General features: G+C 44.5%; 1 long non-coding RNA gene across 4 annotated transcripts in view; it reads right to left on the minus strand.

Moving 5' to 3' along the window:
• The window catches only part of LOC110259352, a 31,223-nt gene extending 16,769 nt beyond the window's left edge, over positions 1–14,454 (minus strand). For 3 of the 4 annotated variants that reach the window (XR_002341679.1, XR_002341681.1, XR_002341678.1), the window contains exons 1-2: positions 14,382–14,454; positions 7,997–8,052 (exon numbers count right to left, since the gene is read on the minus strand). This is a non-coding gene — a long non-coding RNA (uncharacterized LOC110259352). The remainder of the gene's footprint in view (positions 1–7,996; positions 8,053–14,381) is intronic. The other variant, XR_002341680.1, reaches the window with a different exon arrangement.

The raw sequence follows: 14,871 nt of genomic DNA on the forward strand, positions 1-14,871 counted from the left end.
GATAGCAAAAAAAAAAAAAAACTAATGTAAAAAATGGGCAGAGGGACCAAATAGACATTTTCCTAAAGAAGTCATACAAATGGCCAACAAGTACTTGAAAAGGTGCTTAACATCACTAACCATCAGGGAAATGCAAATCAAAACCACAAATGATCACACCCATCAGAATGGCTATTATTAAAAAGACAACAAATAACATGTGTTGGTGAGAATGTGGAGAAAGGGAATCCAAGGGCATTGTTGGTGGGGATGTAAATTGATGCAGCTGCTATGGAAAACAGCATGGAGAGTCCTCAAAAAATTAAAAATAGAACTACCATGTGATCCAGCAATCCTTCTCCTGGGTATTTATCCGAAGAAAATGAAAACACTAATTAGAAAAGATATAGGCACCTCTGTGAACACAGAGCATTGTGCCCGGTAGCCAAGATACAGGAGCAACCTAAGTGCCCAACAATAGATGAATGGATAAAGAAGATGTTGTAGGCAGATAGGTAGATACATACATACATACATACATACATACATAAACATAGATACATACATAGAAAGACAGACAGATAAGGGAATGTTACCCAGCCATAAAAAGAATGACATCTTGCCATTTGCGATAACATGGATAGACCTAGAGTATGTTATGCTAAGTGAAATACATCAGAGAAAGGCAAATACTGTGTGACTTCACTTATTTGTGGAATTTAAACAAACAAACAGGATAGAACAAAAACCGAGTTATAGGTACAGAGAACAAACAGGTGATTGTCAGAAGGGAAGAGCATGGGAGGAGGAAAGAAATTAGGTGAGGGACGATTAAGAAATACAAACTTCTTGTTGCAAAATCAGTGACTTACGGGTATGAAACTCAGTGTGGTGAACATAGTCAATAATTACATTAATCTTTGTGTGGTGACATATAACTAGACTTGTCGATGTGATCATTTCAAAATGCATAGAAAGATTGAATCATTATGCTGTGTACCAGGAACTAACCTAGTGTTGTAGATCAATTATATTTCAAAAACAAACTCATGGAAAAAGAGATCAGGAGTTCCTGTCATGGCTCAGTGGAAACTAATCTAACTAGCATCCATGAGGACACAGGTTTGATCCCTTGCCTTGCTCAATGAGTTAAGGATCCGGTGTTGCCGTGAGCTGTGGTGTAGGTCGCAGACACGGCTGAGATCTGATCTGGCTGTGGCCAGCAGCTACTGCTCCAATTCAACCCCTAGCCTAGGAGACTCCATATGCCTCGGGTGTGTCCCTAAAAAGACCAAAAAAAAAAAAAAAAAAAAAAAAAAAAGGTACAGCTATCCCACTTCTGAGTATAGACCCAAAAGAATTAAAAGCAGGAACTCAAAGAAGTTTTTAGACCACCATGTTCATAGCAGCACTATTTTTTTTGAGTTTTATTTTTTCCATTACAGCTGGTAATAGCAGCATGATTTATTCATAGTAGCCAAGAGGTGGAAGAGATAGCCAACTGGTGAAGAGATAAACAAAATGTGACATATACACAAAACATAATATTATTCAAGTCTAGAAAGGAAAGAACTTCTGACACTGGTGACATGGATGGACCTTGAGGACATGACCCTGAGTGAAATAAGCCAGACACAAAGGGACAAATACTGTGTGACTGCACTTATAGTCAGTCTCCATAGGAGACAAATCCATAAAGACAAAAAGTAGGATGGTGGAGGCCAGGTGCTGGGGGTGGGGATGGGGAGTTAGTGTTTAATGCAGACAGAGTTTCAGTTTGGGAAAATGAGAAAGTTCTGGAGATGGATGGTTGGCGCAGTTTCACAGCAATGTGAATGTATTTCGCATCGCTGAACTGTACACTTAAAATGGTAAAATTGCATTGTCTGGGTTTTACCATGATTAAGAACAACAACAACAAAAAATCTCTTGGACTTCCCGTTGTAACTCAGAGGTAATGAACCCAGCTAGTATCCATAGGATGAGGGTTTGATCCCTGGCCTCGCTCAGTGGGTTAAGGATCTGGTGTTGCCGTGAGCTGTGGTGTAGGTCGCAGACGCAGCTCAGCTCTCGAGTTTCTGTGGCTGTGGTGTAGCTCCAATTAGACCCCTAGCCTGGGAAGTTCTGTATGTCATGGGTGTGGCCCTTAAAAGCCAAAAAGAGAAAGAAAGAAAGAAAGAGAGAGAAAGAAAGAAAGAAAGAAACAAAAAAAGAAAGAAAGCAAAAAAAAAAGAAAGAAAAAAGCAAAAAAAGAAAAGAAAGGGAAAAAAAATCTCAGCAGAGCCATCTCCTAAAACTGAAACAATGGCTACTTTTGTCTAGAAAGCTTTCTGTGTGCCAGTGTATTAGTTTGCTAGGGCTACCATAACAAAACAAAACAAAACAAGAAAATAATAAACTAGATGACTTTAAAAAAAAGGAAACTTATGGGTCTCACAGTCCTAGAGAGCAGAAGTCCAAGATCAAGATGACAGTAAAGCTGGCTCTTTTTGAGAGCTGCACGAGAGGATCTGTTCTATGATCCTCTTCTAGGTTCTGGAGGTTTGCTGGCAATCTTTGCTGTTTCCAGGCTTGTAGAAGAATCACCCTGATCTCTGCTTTCATCCCGCACTCTCCTCTGTGTCTGTGTCCTAATTTCTTCTTGTTTTATATGGAAACAGTCAGATTAGGGATCATTCAGTCCAGTAAGATCTCATCTTAACTAATTACATCTGCAGCAGCCCTATTTCCAAATAGTATCACATGCTGAGGTCCTGAGGGGGTTAAAACTTCAACGTGTGAATTGGGGGGGGTGGATGTGATTAAACCCATAGCAGTTGACTACTCTACCAACCTTGCTTTATACAAAGGTGACAGCAAACCAACGATGTGGGTTGTAGGATGAGAAATGTGAAACAGTAATTCTGCAGACTGAAATTTACCAAATTCTAAGATGAGCTACACAAGACAGCACAGTGAACATTGCAGTTCAGCCAACGGCACAATTTTAGATCAATCTACATGAAATGGAGACTTGGTCACATTCTGACAAGTTTGTACAGTTCAGCATAATTCACTGAGATTCAGAGAGATTAAACAATGTCCCGAAGACCACATAACTCTGGTGGAGCCAGGATTGAGAGCCAGGTCTGCCAAAAAATCAAAGTCATCCCCCACAAAACCATACGACACATCCTGCATCTTCATGACATTTCCTGACCACTCAGGCCAGCTCCCTCTGCTTCCAGAACAAACCACTTACCACGTGGTATTTCAAAAGACTTTTGAGGCAGCTGTTTCCCCCGCTCTGAGTTCTTTGAAAGATGCAGAAACAAGAAGAGAAAAAAAGAAGATGGCATTTCAGCTGGGAGTAACCCAGAGGTTATCCTCAGAACATGCGAATGTATTACCTTATATAGAAAAGGGTACTCGCAGATACCATTCAGTCCTGCAATGAGGAAGTAAGCCTGGACCATCCAGGTGTGCCCAATGTCACCGCAAGTTCTTATCAGACGGAGGCAGAAGGGTCAGAGAAAGAGATGTGACATCAGAAGCAGAGATTTTCATCAGAGATGGGCAACGCTGCGCTGCTGGTTTTGAAGATGGAGGAAGGAAGCCACAAGCCAAAGAATGTGCAAGACAAGGACATAGATTCTCATCCTGGAATCTCCAGAATGACACCTTGATTTTAGCCCATGGAGACCCATTTCAGACTCTGACTTTTAGAACTCTAAGAATATAAGATGACATTAAGCCACTAGGTTGATGGACATTTTTTACTGTAGCCACAAGGAACTCCTCTTTGCCATAGCAGTTGGGGTTCCATTTTCTCACTCACCCCTGCATCGCTCCCCCTCTCACCTGTCTTCATAGACCTGACTCTCTTCTCTCAAAATTCAGCTGACTTTATCATGCAGAGCACATGACTTCTGCCTTTATCATTTGAGGGACTTCAAGGCCTCTTCAAGGAGAGAGAACTCAAAGCCTCTGGCCGAGACAAGAATTAGTAGACCCTATCATCATCGCACCCATCTGGTTGTAATAACCTCTCCCCATCCTTGAGTAACCTGGCCTACTCCTTCCTACCCACTACTAGGAAAGGTATGTGGCCCACTCCTCACCCCACCCCAAAGGACCTTGTACAACCCTAACCAACCAGCAAGTGTAGTGTAAGACCCCTCTTTCCCCAACAAATCAGCAGATCAGCAAGACCTCCCCTCTCCCTGGACTATAAAAACAGACATGACCATGCACGGGGGGTTGGCTCTCCCTGATCATCAGGAGGTCTTCCTGCTGCACTAGCAGCATTTCTTAGCTCAATAAACTCTTCCGTCTCTTTGCCTCGATATGGCTGAAAATTCTTCTTCTGACCTGCATGCATGGACCACGATACTTTGGCGGCCCATACGGTGACCTTACTGGGGATCTCTCCTCCACCTCCCTCCTCTCTCTCTATGGAAACAACTGAGGAATTCTGGCCAGGGTTACAATCTAGTGTGTTTTTTGTTTGTTTGTTTGTTTTGCTTTTTAGGGCCACACCTGAGGCATATGGAAGTTCCCAGGCTAGGGGTCTAATCAGAGCTGCAGCTGCTGGCCTACACCACAGCCACAGCAATGTCAGATCCCCAACCCACTGAGCAATGCTGGGGATTGAACCTGCATCCTCATGGATACTAGTCAGGTTAGTTATCACTGAGCCATGATGGGAACTCCCTAATTTTTTTTATTATAGCTGATTTATAATGTTCTGTCAATTTCTGCTGTATAGCAAAGTGACCCAGTTATAAATATACATACATTCTTTTTCTCACATTATCCTCCATCATGTTCCATCACAAGTGATTGGATATATTTCCCTGTGCTATCACTCTGATGTGTTCTGAAGTCCCACACTGCTCACTGTGCCTTAGTAACTGCAGCTGGAACAGGTGAAGATTCCTCCTTTTTTGTTCTTTCCAGCTGGAGACCCGACCAACTGATATCAGGCATGGGATAGGCAACCTAAGAGTGATTAGCACATGCCTGCTGCTTGTATATTCCCATGAGAGGATAAGTGAGTCACAGAATGGACCAGGCTATTAGGGCATCTGCCCCCATGAAGACTATTTCCATGCAGGAGTTTTTGGGGTGGCACAGCAGAAACAAATCTGACTAGGAACCATGAAGTTTTGGGTTCAATCCCTGGCCTCGCTCAGTGGATTAAGTATCCGGCATTGCCTTGAGCTGTGATGTAGGTAGCAGACATGGCTCAGATCTGGCATTGCTGTGGCTCTGGCATAGGCTAGCAGCTGTGGCTCCTATTAGACCCCCAGCCTGAGAACCTCCATATGCCAGGAAAAAAAAAAAAAAGACTATTTCCACGCAACATGAAGCACGTAGAGGTTAAAGAAAAACAAAGAACCCACTGTCCCTAGCCACTGCTTCCCCAATAGGACTTTAAGGCAGAATCCCCACCCTTCTCTTCCTGTTACTTTCGATTTGCCTTCCTTGGGCCAGCTGGGCCTTGAGGGAACCTGATGCTCCTGGGTTTATCCAGAAAGTTCGTTCCACGTCCCAGAGGATCTCCAAATGGTGAGTCAACCCCAGCTGGCTCCTGTGAAATCCCCCTCATGCGTTAGTTGCACAGAGCCCCAATTTTGTGTCTTCATCACATGGAGACATCAGTGAGACAATAAGGGACAACTTTTTGCCAGTTGGTGACCCTCAGTACCCTCATTCACAGTACCCCTATAGCATGGAGCCTAAGAATGGCTTCCGGGAGGCCCCCTGACAACTCTCCCCTTGGCTGTATTCCTTTTTTTTTCTTTTTGCCATTTCTTGGGCCGCTCCGGAGGCAGATGGAGGTTCCCAGGCTAGGGGTCGAATCGGAGCTGTAGCTGCCGGCCTACACCAGAGCCACAGCAACACTGGATCCGAGCCACGTCTGCGACCTACACCACAGCTCACGGCAATGCTGGATCCTTAACCCACTGGGCAAGGCCAAGGATCGAACCCGCAACCTCATGGTTCCCAGTTGGATTCCTTAACCACTGAGCCACAACAGGAACTCCTCCCCTTGGCTGTATTCTTAACAGTTGGAAGGAATTTGACCCAAATAATCTTACACAGAAAGTGTTCCTTATATCCAAGCCTTCATGGCTCTCAAAATCTGGGTTTAAGGGACTCCTACCATATGTGTCTCCCCACTGCTACTCTATCACCTTGTTCTCCTCCTTCTCCTCCACCAGATATTCTTGATGTTAAGAATTCTTATTTATGACGTTAGTAATATTGCTAGCTATATGATTTTTTTATTGCTAGCTATATGATTTTTCACCATTTTACAAAATTGTGATTGCTTGCATTGCCAAATGGGTAACCAAGTCTCTGATAAAAATGATACATAGTTTAGGAGTTCCCGTCATGGCTCAGCAGCTTAAGGACCCAACTAGTATCCATGAGGACCTGGCCTCACTCAGTGGGTTAAGGATCCGGCATTGCCATGAGCTGTGGTGTAGGTCACAGGAGAGGCTTGAATCCTTCATGGCTGCGGTTGTGGCCATGGCCATGGCCAGCAGCTGCAACTTGGATTCAACCCCTAGCCTGGGAACTTCCATATGCTACAGGTGCAGCCCTAAAGAGTCCAAAAAAAAAAAAAAAACACAGATACGTATGAGATCAATGATCTCTAAATATGGGAAAATGCAAGAAGAGGGAATATTTTCCTGGACCACAAGATAGGTGGTCCAGAGACTTTTGGCTACAGTAATAAAGCCTAGTCCAGTAAGAACACATTGAGTGGCCTGTCAATGAAATCTTTGCCAGACATGGGAATGAGCGTTCCTAGTGCCATGGGTCATGAAATGCCTCCCAAAAGCTATGGTCGTTTATATCCGCGGGGGAGCCCTGTGAGCTGGAGATTGGCACTTGCCATCTGCCTCTACATGGACTGAATCTTGAGTTGCTATGGCGGCTGACCCTCAACACCCCCTGAAAGGATTTCAGGATGGAGATCAGGAATGAGGCAAGCTGTGCTCTGGGCAAAATAGCCCTGCAGATACCTAGATATTTTTAGGTAAGGATTTTTATGAACCCAAATTCTTGTATCTTCTCTTATCTAGAAAAGCACTAAAATCATTAGCAGTGACATCAGCTTTAGCCATTAATGAGAGAAGTGAAATTGAAAGGCAAAATGGAGTAGCTGTGGTTCACAAATCCCAGCTAATACGAGGTAATATTATGGGAGTAATTTAAGACAAGGCCTTGGAGTTCCCACCGTGGTGCAGCAGAAATGAATCTGACCAGGAACCCTGAGGTTGCAGGTTTAATCCCTGGCCTCACTCAGTGGGTTAAGGATCCAACGTTGCCATAAGCTGTGGTGTAGGTTGCAGACGCGGCTTGGATCCCGAGTTCCCATGACTGTGGTGTAGGCCGTCGGCTACAGCTCCGATTCGACCCCTAGCCTGGGAACCTCCATATGCCTTGGGTGTGGCCCTAAAAAGATGAGAAAAAAAAAAAAAAAAAGACAAGTCCTTGTATTGCTAAGGATTATGCACTATGTGGGACTTGATGCCACCAGGCATTCTCTAAGCAGTATCAGCTGGCAGCTGGGAGCCATAGCCTTATGTTTTTAAGGTCTCCTCTTGTAACTATTGCATTTTTAGAATGAAATTTAGATCATACATTAAGAAAAAGAAGCAATATATAGAATGACCAACAGTTCCTGATAATTATGTATTAATACCACATCAAATGTTAAAACTTACTTAGATAAAACTATGAAATTGGAGTTCCTCTCATGGTGCAGTGGAAACGAATCTGACTATGAACCATGTGGTTGCAGGTGCGATCCCTGGCCTCACTCAGCGGGTTAACGATCTGGCATTGCCGTGAGCTGTGGTGCAGGTCACAGACACGGCTTGGATCTGCTGTTGCTGTGGCTGTGGTTTAGGCCGGCAGCTTTAGCTCCAATTGGCTCCCTAGGCTGGGAACCTCCATATGCTGTGGGTACAGCCCTAAAAAGCAAAAGCAAAATAAAAAACCCTACACCGCTTGTTACCTGACCACAAGTCTCCTGAAAGTGCCAGGTCCAGACCAAGTTTCACGTTTATTCTCCTGAAAAGAAATGAGATCTGTTTTGTCTATAAATATTCAGGTTTTCACTCCTCCAACTGGTCCTTTACATCTACATCAAAAACACTGGGCCAAAAGAGGATATGACCATGCCAAGCGGTTCCATTCTTTGGACAGTGTAACCTCAGAACTGACTCTATCTGGACTATAATCAAAAATATTACCAAGCATAACCTGGTTCTTATCCCGCTTGGGCCCCTGGTTACAATCATTCTCTTATTGTTCTTTGGTCTTGACATTTTTTTTTCTTTTTAGGCCCAAACCTGCAGCATGTGGATGTTGCCAGTCTAGGGGTTGAAGCAGAGCTGCAACTGCTGGCCTATCCCATGGCTCATGGCAATGCCAGATCCTTAACCTACTGAGCGAGGCCAGGGACTGAACCTGTATCCTCATGGTTACTAGTTGGGTTCATGACCACTAAGCCACAACGGGAACTCCATGGCCTCCACTTTTTCATCTGCTTATTAAGTTTGTTTCTTCTAGAATACAACAAATAAGTCTTGAGAAGCTCCTGTCGTGGCTCAGCAGAAACGAATCTGACCAGCATGCATGAGGATGTGGGTTTGATCCCTGGCCTCATTCAGTGGGTTAAAGATCCAGCATTGGCATGAGCTGTGGTGTAAGTTGCAGACGGGGCTTGGATCTGATGTTGCTGTGGCTGTGGTGTAGGCCAGCAGCTACAACTCTGGTTTGACCCCTAGCCTGGGAACCTCCATGTGCCATAGGTGAGGCCCTATACATACATACATACATACATACATACATACATACAAACATACCTAAGTCTCCAAATGGTAAAGTGGTGGGAATATCAACCAGTCAACACAAGCACAATGTTGGAACAAGCTACCGTCTCATTCCGTGGAACCACACCCTCCTCTTCAGAAACACCCTGACAGAGCGCAGGCTGAACCCAGGGCTCCCCATTCAGCAGGAAGCAGCCAGAGCCATTGTTGCCCCTTTTCCCTTATAATCTGGCTTCCCACAGACCATAGAGGGAAATAGGTGGGTAATTAGACATGAGCAGCGTCTTCAAAGGGGCCAAAGACATGACCCTCAAGACAAAGAAGGGGGAATGGAGTCCCGTCGTGGAGCAGAGGAAACGAATCCAACTAGGACCGTGAGGTTTTGGATTTGATCCCTGGCCTTGCTCAGTGGGTTAAGGATCTGGTGTTGCCATCAGCTGTGGTGTAGGTCGCAGATGCGGCTCGGATCTGGCATTGCTATGGCTGTGGTGTAGGCCAGCAGCTGTAGCTCAGATTAGACCCCTAGCCTGGGAACCCCCATATGCCATGGGTGCGGCCCTAAAAGGACCAAAAAAAAAGAAGGGGGAATGTGAGATTTTAAGACCTCTTCAAGGAGACAAAACTCTAAGCCTCTGGCCAAGACAAGAATGACCAAACCCTTATTATCGCCTCACCTGAATCCTTGTAATGCCCCCTCCCCTACCTGGAGCAACCTGGCCTACTCCTTCCTACCCCCTACTAGGAAATGTATGTGGCCCACTCCTCACCCTGCCCCTATAGGGGCCTTATATGCCCCCAACCAACCAGCAAGTGTATCCTAAGACCCCTCTTTCCCCAGCCAATCAGCAGGTCAGCAGGTATATCTCTCACTGCGCTAGCAGTCTCTTGTCTAAGTAAACTTCTTTCTCTTCACCTAACTATGTTGGAGATTTTTTCCCGACACATGCGCAAGGACCATGACATCAATGCCCAGAGAACTTGGCATTTCTCAAAAATCATACCAAAGATTATATAACCCACCAAGAGGTGTTTGTTTGTTTGTTTGGTCCACGACCATGGCATTTGGAAGTTCCTGGGCCAGGAATTGAACTCGTGCCACAGCAGCAACCCAAGCCACAGCAGTGACAATGCCAGATCCTTAACCCACTGAGCCACCAGAGAATTCCAAGAGGTTTTTTTAAACAAAAGGACCATTATTCACTTCCAGAAATGAGTTGTGCCACCCCACTTGAAAGCAAAGGGCCATTATCAGGATCATGAGCCCCACAGTGGCAGAAATGACAAGAGGGTGATCAAGGGTATACTGTGAAGTAGAACATGAGGCTAGGGCCAGGGCACGCAGAGCTAGAATGCCAAGCTAAGAACTGAACATTTATTTCTGGGGCAAGAGGGAACCGTTGAAGGTATTAGAATGAAAGAGACCTGATTGGATTTAAAGGGGTTTTTTTGGGGGTTTTTGTTTGTTTGTTTTTTGTTTTTTGGGTTTTTGTTTTTTTTTTTCTTTTTAGGGCCGCACCTGCAGCATATAGAGATTTGCAGGCTAGGGGTTAAATCGGAGCTACAGCTGCTGACCTACGTCACAGCCACAGCAACACAGGATCCGAGCCATGTCTTCGACCTACACCACAGCTTACAGCAACGCCCCATCCTTAACCCACTGAGTGAGGCCAGGGATTGAACCCACAACCTCATGGTTCCTAGTCTGATTCTTTTCTGCTGTGCCATGACGGAACTCCAGTATTTACAGTTTTAAAAGGAAGCTTCTATGTAATTCTCCACAACCCTAGGACTAGATAGAATTATCTCCTCTTGCCCCCAAAGAAGTCCTGGTTCTTTTATTCATAGCACTGTTTACAATTAAGCAGCTATACACAGAGATATGTGCTAACTCTCTATCAAGACCAGGCTGGCCTTGTTTACTTCAGAATTAGAGTGTCTATGGTTTGGCATGGAAATGAGTGTAATAATGACAGAGAAGGAAAGAGAAACACTTGTGAAAGGAAAAAAGGGAAGATTCCTCAACTTCATTAGTCATCAAGGAAATGCAAATCAAGACCATAATGAGAAATAAATCAACTACAATAAATTTTTTTCAAAATACAATAACAAATTCAATCCTGTACCTGAAAAAAGAGAACCATGTCAATAGAGCAATTTTACCAATGACAATAGAGGTGTCATAAATAAAATATTAATGAAATGGAAAAAAAAGACCATAATGAGAAATACCCTCAGGATGTCTATTTTCCAAAAAAAAAAAAAAAACAGATGATAGAAATTGCTTTCAAAGATGGAAAGAAGGAGTTCCCCGGGGGCCTAGCAGTTAAAGGATCAGATGTTGTCACTGCTGTGGCTCAGGTTCGAGCCTTGGCCCAGGAACTTCTGCATGCAAAAGGCATGGCAAAAAATAAAAATAAAAAAGAAGGAGAGAAATTGGATCTGTGGTGTTTAATTTTATGTGTCAGCTTGACTGGATCATAGGCTGTCCAGATGTCTGGTTAGGCCATATTGCTAGGTGTTTCTGGAAGAGGTTAGTATTTGCATGGGCAGACTGGAGGGAAAAGCATCCGTCGATGTGTTGAGGGCCTGAATAAGACACAAGCAGAGAAAAGGAGGATGCCTGCCCTTCCTGCCATCCTACTTGAGCTGGGACATCGATATTCTTCTGCTCATGGACTGGGATTCACACCATCAGCTCCCCTAGTTCTCAGGCCTTTGGACTTGGACAGGAATTACACCAACCACTTTGCTCAGACTCCAGCTTACAGACAGCAAGTCACTGGGCAAACTCCCATCAGCCAATTCCTCATAATAAATCTCTCTATATATATACATCTCCCACTGTTCTGTTCTTCTGGAGCACCCCAACTAATACACGAATGAACTCTCACATTGCTGGTGGGATTCTCAAATGGCATAGCATCTACGGAAAACAGTCCCACAGTGCCTGAAAAGTGAAACACAGAGTTACCGCATGACCCAGCAATTCCACTCCTAGGTTTGTACCAAAGAGAAATGAAAACCTATGTCCACACAAACACTTGGACACAGATGTCCATTGAAACATCATTAACGATGGAGTTCCCATCATGGCTCAGTGGTTAACAAATCTGACTAGGAACCATGAGGTTGCGGGTTTGATCCCTGGCCTTGCTCAGTGGGTTAAAGATCTGGCATTGCCATGAGCTGTGGTGTAGGTCACAGACGTGGCTCAGATCTGGCGTTTCTGGGGCTCTGGCATAGGCTGGCGGCTACAGCTCTGATTAGACCCCTAGTCTGGGAACCTCCATATGCCGCAGATGCAGCCCTAGAAAAGACAAAAAAAAAAAAAAGAAAAAAGAAAAAAGAAACATCATTAACAATAGCTCCCAAATACCTGGATCTTCCCATACATAGAAAAGCACTAAAGGAGTTCCCGTCGTGGCACAGTGGTTAACGAATCCGACTAGGAACCATGAGGTTGTGGGTTCGATCCCTGCCCTTGCTCAGTGGGTTAATGATACCACGTTGCTGTGAGCTGTGGTGTAGGTCACAGACTACAGCTCCAATTAGACCCCTAGTCTGGGAACATCCATATGCCGCGGGAGTGGCCCAAGAAATGGCAAAAAGACAAAAAAAAAAAAAAAGAAAAGCACTAAAATCATGAATTTGAGATATTTGTTCTTTGTGCCTAGCAGTTATCATTTACCAAGATGTGTGCCTGACTATACATATTCCTCAGCCAAAAAATCCCATATAGGAGTTCCCGTCGTGGCTCAGCAGTTAATGAACCTGACTGGCATCCATGAGGAAACAGGTTCAATCCCTGGCCTAGCTCAGTGGGTTAAGGATCTGGCATTGCCACGAGCTATGGTGTAGGTCACAGATGCAGTTTGGATCCCGGGTTGCTATGGCCCTGGCATAGGCTGGAGGCCACAGCTCTGACTGGACCCCTAGCCTGGGAACCTCCATATGCCTTGGGTGCAGCCCTAAAAAGACAGAAAGACCAAAAAAAAAAAAAAAAAAAAAAAAAAAAGTCCCGTATAAACCAGCTTCTCCCCTGCCTCTTCAGAGCATTTTCCTCTGAACTACTGAGTAGCTGCTTCCGGGACATAGTCCTCAGTACCACCCTGAATAAAACTTAAACTCACCACTCTTCTGTGGGTGGTACATCTTCCTTTAAATCAATAAACCAGAACAAGCCCGGGCAAGTCCGGGCAAGAGAAATAGAGCGTTAGGGAACAACGGGCAAAATCTCTCTCTTACAGGGAGATTTAAAACTTAGACCCCTGAGGGAAACGCCCGCAACCTGAAACTCATGAAACTCAACTTCTGAAAGTTGTCCTATGAACACAACCTCTGCCCACCGTCCTCCTGAGATGATATCATTACCTTCCTGTCCCCATTTCCCTTTTCTCTCTCAGACCCTACTCTTTCAGCCCACCCTTCATTCTGGTCAGACATTGACTTGAGTACTACAGGGTACAAACTTTACATACCTTATGATAATAACAGCAAAACTTAGTATTGTGCTAGTGTTTGGCATTTTACGTACATTACCCTCTGTAATCCTGAAAACAACCCAATAAGATATGCACTTGTATTGTACCTGTCATTTGGCAGAAAACAAACTGTGGCACAGAGATGTTAAGTTACTTGCCAGAAATCACACAGCTAGGAAGAGGCAGAACTCAGGCTATCTGACTCCACAACCCCTACTCCACACCTCACAACAACTCAGTTATTCTGGTGCTGTTATTTTCTCATTTTACAGACAAGACAGTGGGTTCAGAAAGGTTGAAAGATGGGTCCACCATCAACAGCTAGTAAAGGACAGTGTCAGGATTTGAACCCAAATGGGCTGACTCTGTTTCATGACTTTAACACGCTCTGCATGTTCATTTGAGTATGATGAAAGTCTGAAAGTATGTTAAGCTTAGGAAGAGAAAATATATCTCTTTAAAATTCACCTTACTGACTAGAAGACTATACGGGCGTGTGTGTGTGTGTGTGTGTGTGTGTGTGTGTGTGTGTGTGTGTGTGCGCGCCACATTCCAAGAGCTCCCTGGTGGTCCAGCAGTTAAGGATCCAGCATTGTCACTGGCTGTGGCACAGATGTGATCCCGGCCGGAGAACTTCCGCGTGCTGTGGGCGTGGCCAAGAAAAATAACAAAAACGCCTGTATTTCCCCTAAACCTCCCTCTCCAACACTAGGAACCAAATGAAATCATTTGAAGAAAAGTAGCTCAAATTTCCCCACTTGAGGCAACCACATCTCTTGGTACAATCTAAGGCTCCAAAGAGTTGCCACACTGCCTTTTTCCAATCCTGCGGTTGACATTTACACAGCACCCATCTGTGAGCACAATCACTCTCCCAGTGAGCCCATCGGTGTCCAGAAGGAATTAGAATCTGTGAGAGTTCAAGTTCTCAGACATTAGGATCGCCTCCCAAGGGCATTCTAAGAGAGGGTAGCAAGGCTGTTCAGTCTTAGAGTAACCGATCCATCAACTCTTCCTCATAGTCTATCTGTTCCCCTGTGGGTCGCAGAAGAGCCAGAGAAGGCAAAAATCCGTGCTGGCCTACCTGGGGCAGATTCTTCTCTCCTCTTCTAGAAGATCATATTACAGTGGCAGAGCTCTTCCCCCCCCCTTTACAGTTAACTCTGTGTTATAAGGACTGTTCATCATCCTTATGCAAATAGGCCCACAGAGGTTGTCTGCCCTTCCCCCACCTTGCTCAGGAGACAAGTTCAGACATGCCTGTTCTTTCTTTAGATTAAAATGCCATCTGGACTCTTAGGTTCACGTACAGGCTTCACAGTCAGGAAACGTGCTCACTCTCTCTTCATATGACACAGACAAGCTTTTAAAATGGAAAGCCCCAGTCCTGCGCTCTTGGATATTTTATGTATACCTGTATATGTAACAAAATATATCCTACAAAATATGCATATTACACAATTTGTCAGTGAGAAAAAGAAGATGATGGTGATTACTTTTCACATACACAATGGAATATTACTCAGCCATTAAAAGGAACGAAATACTGGCCTTTTTTAGCAACACAGATGGAC

This window comes from Sus scrofa, chromosome 2 (genome assembly GCF_000003025.6).
Source record: "Sus scrofa isolate TJ Tabasco breed Duroc chromosome 2, Sscrofa11.1, whole genome shotgun sequence".
Lineage (NCBI taxonomy): Eukaryota > Metazoa > Chordata > Mammalia > Artiodactyla > Suidae > Sus > Sus scrofa.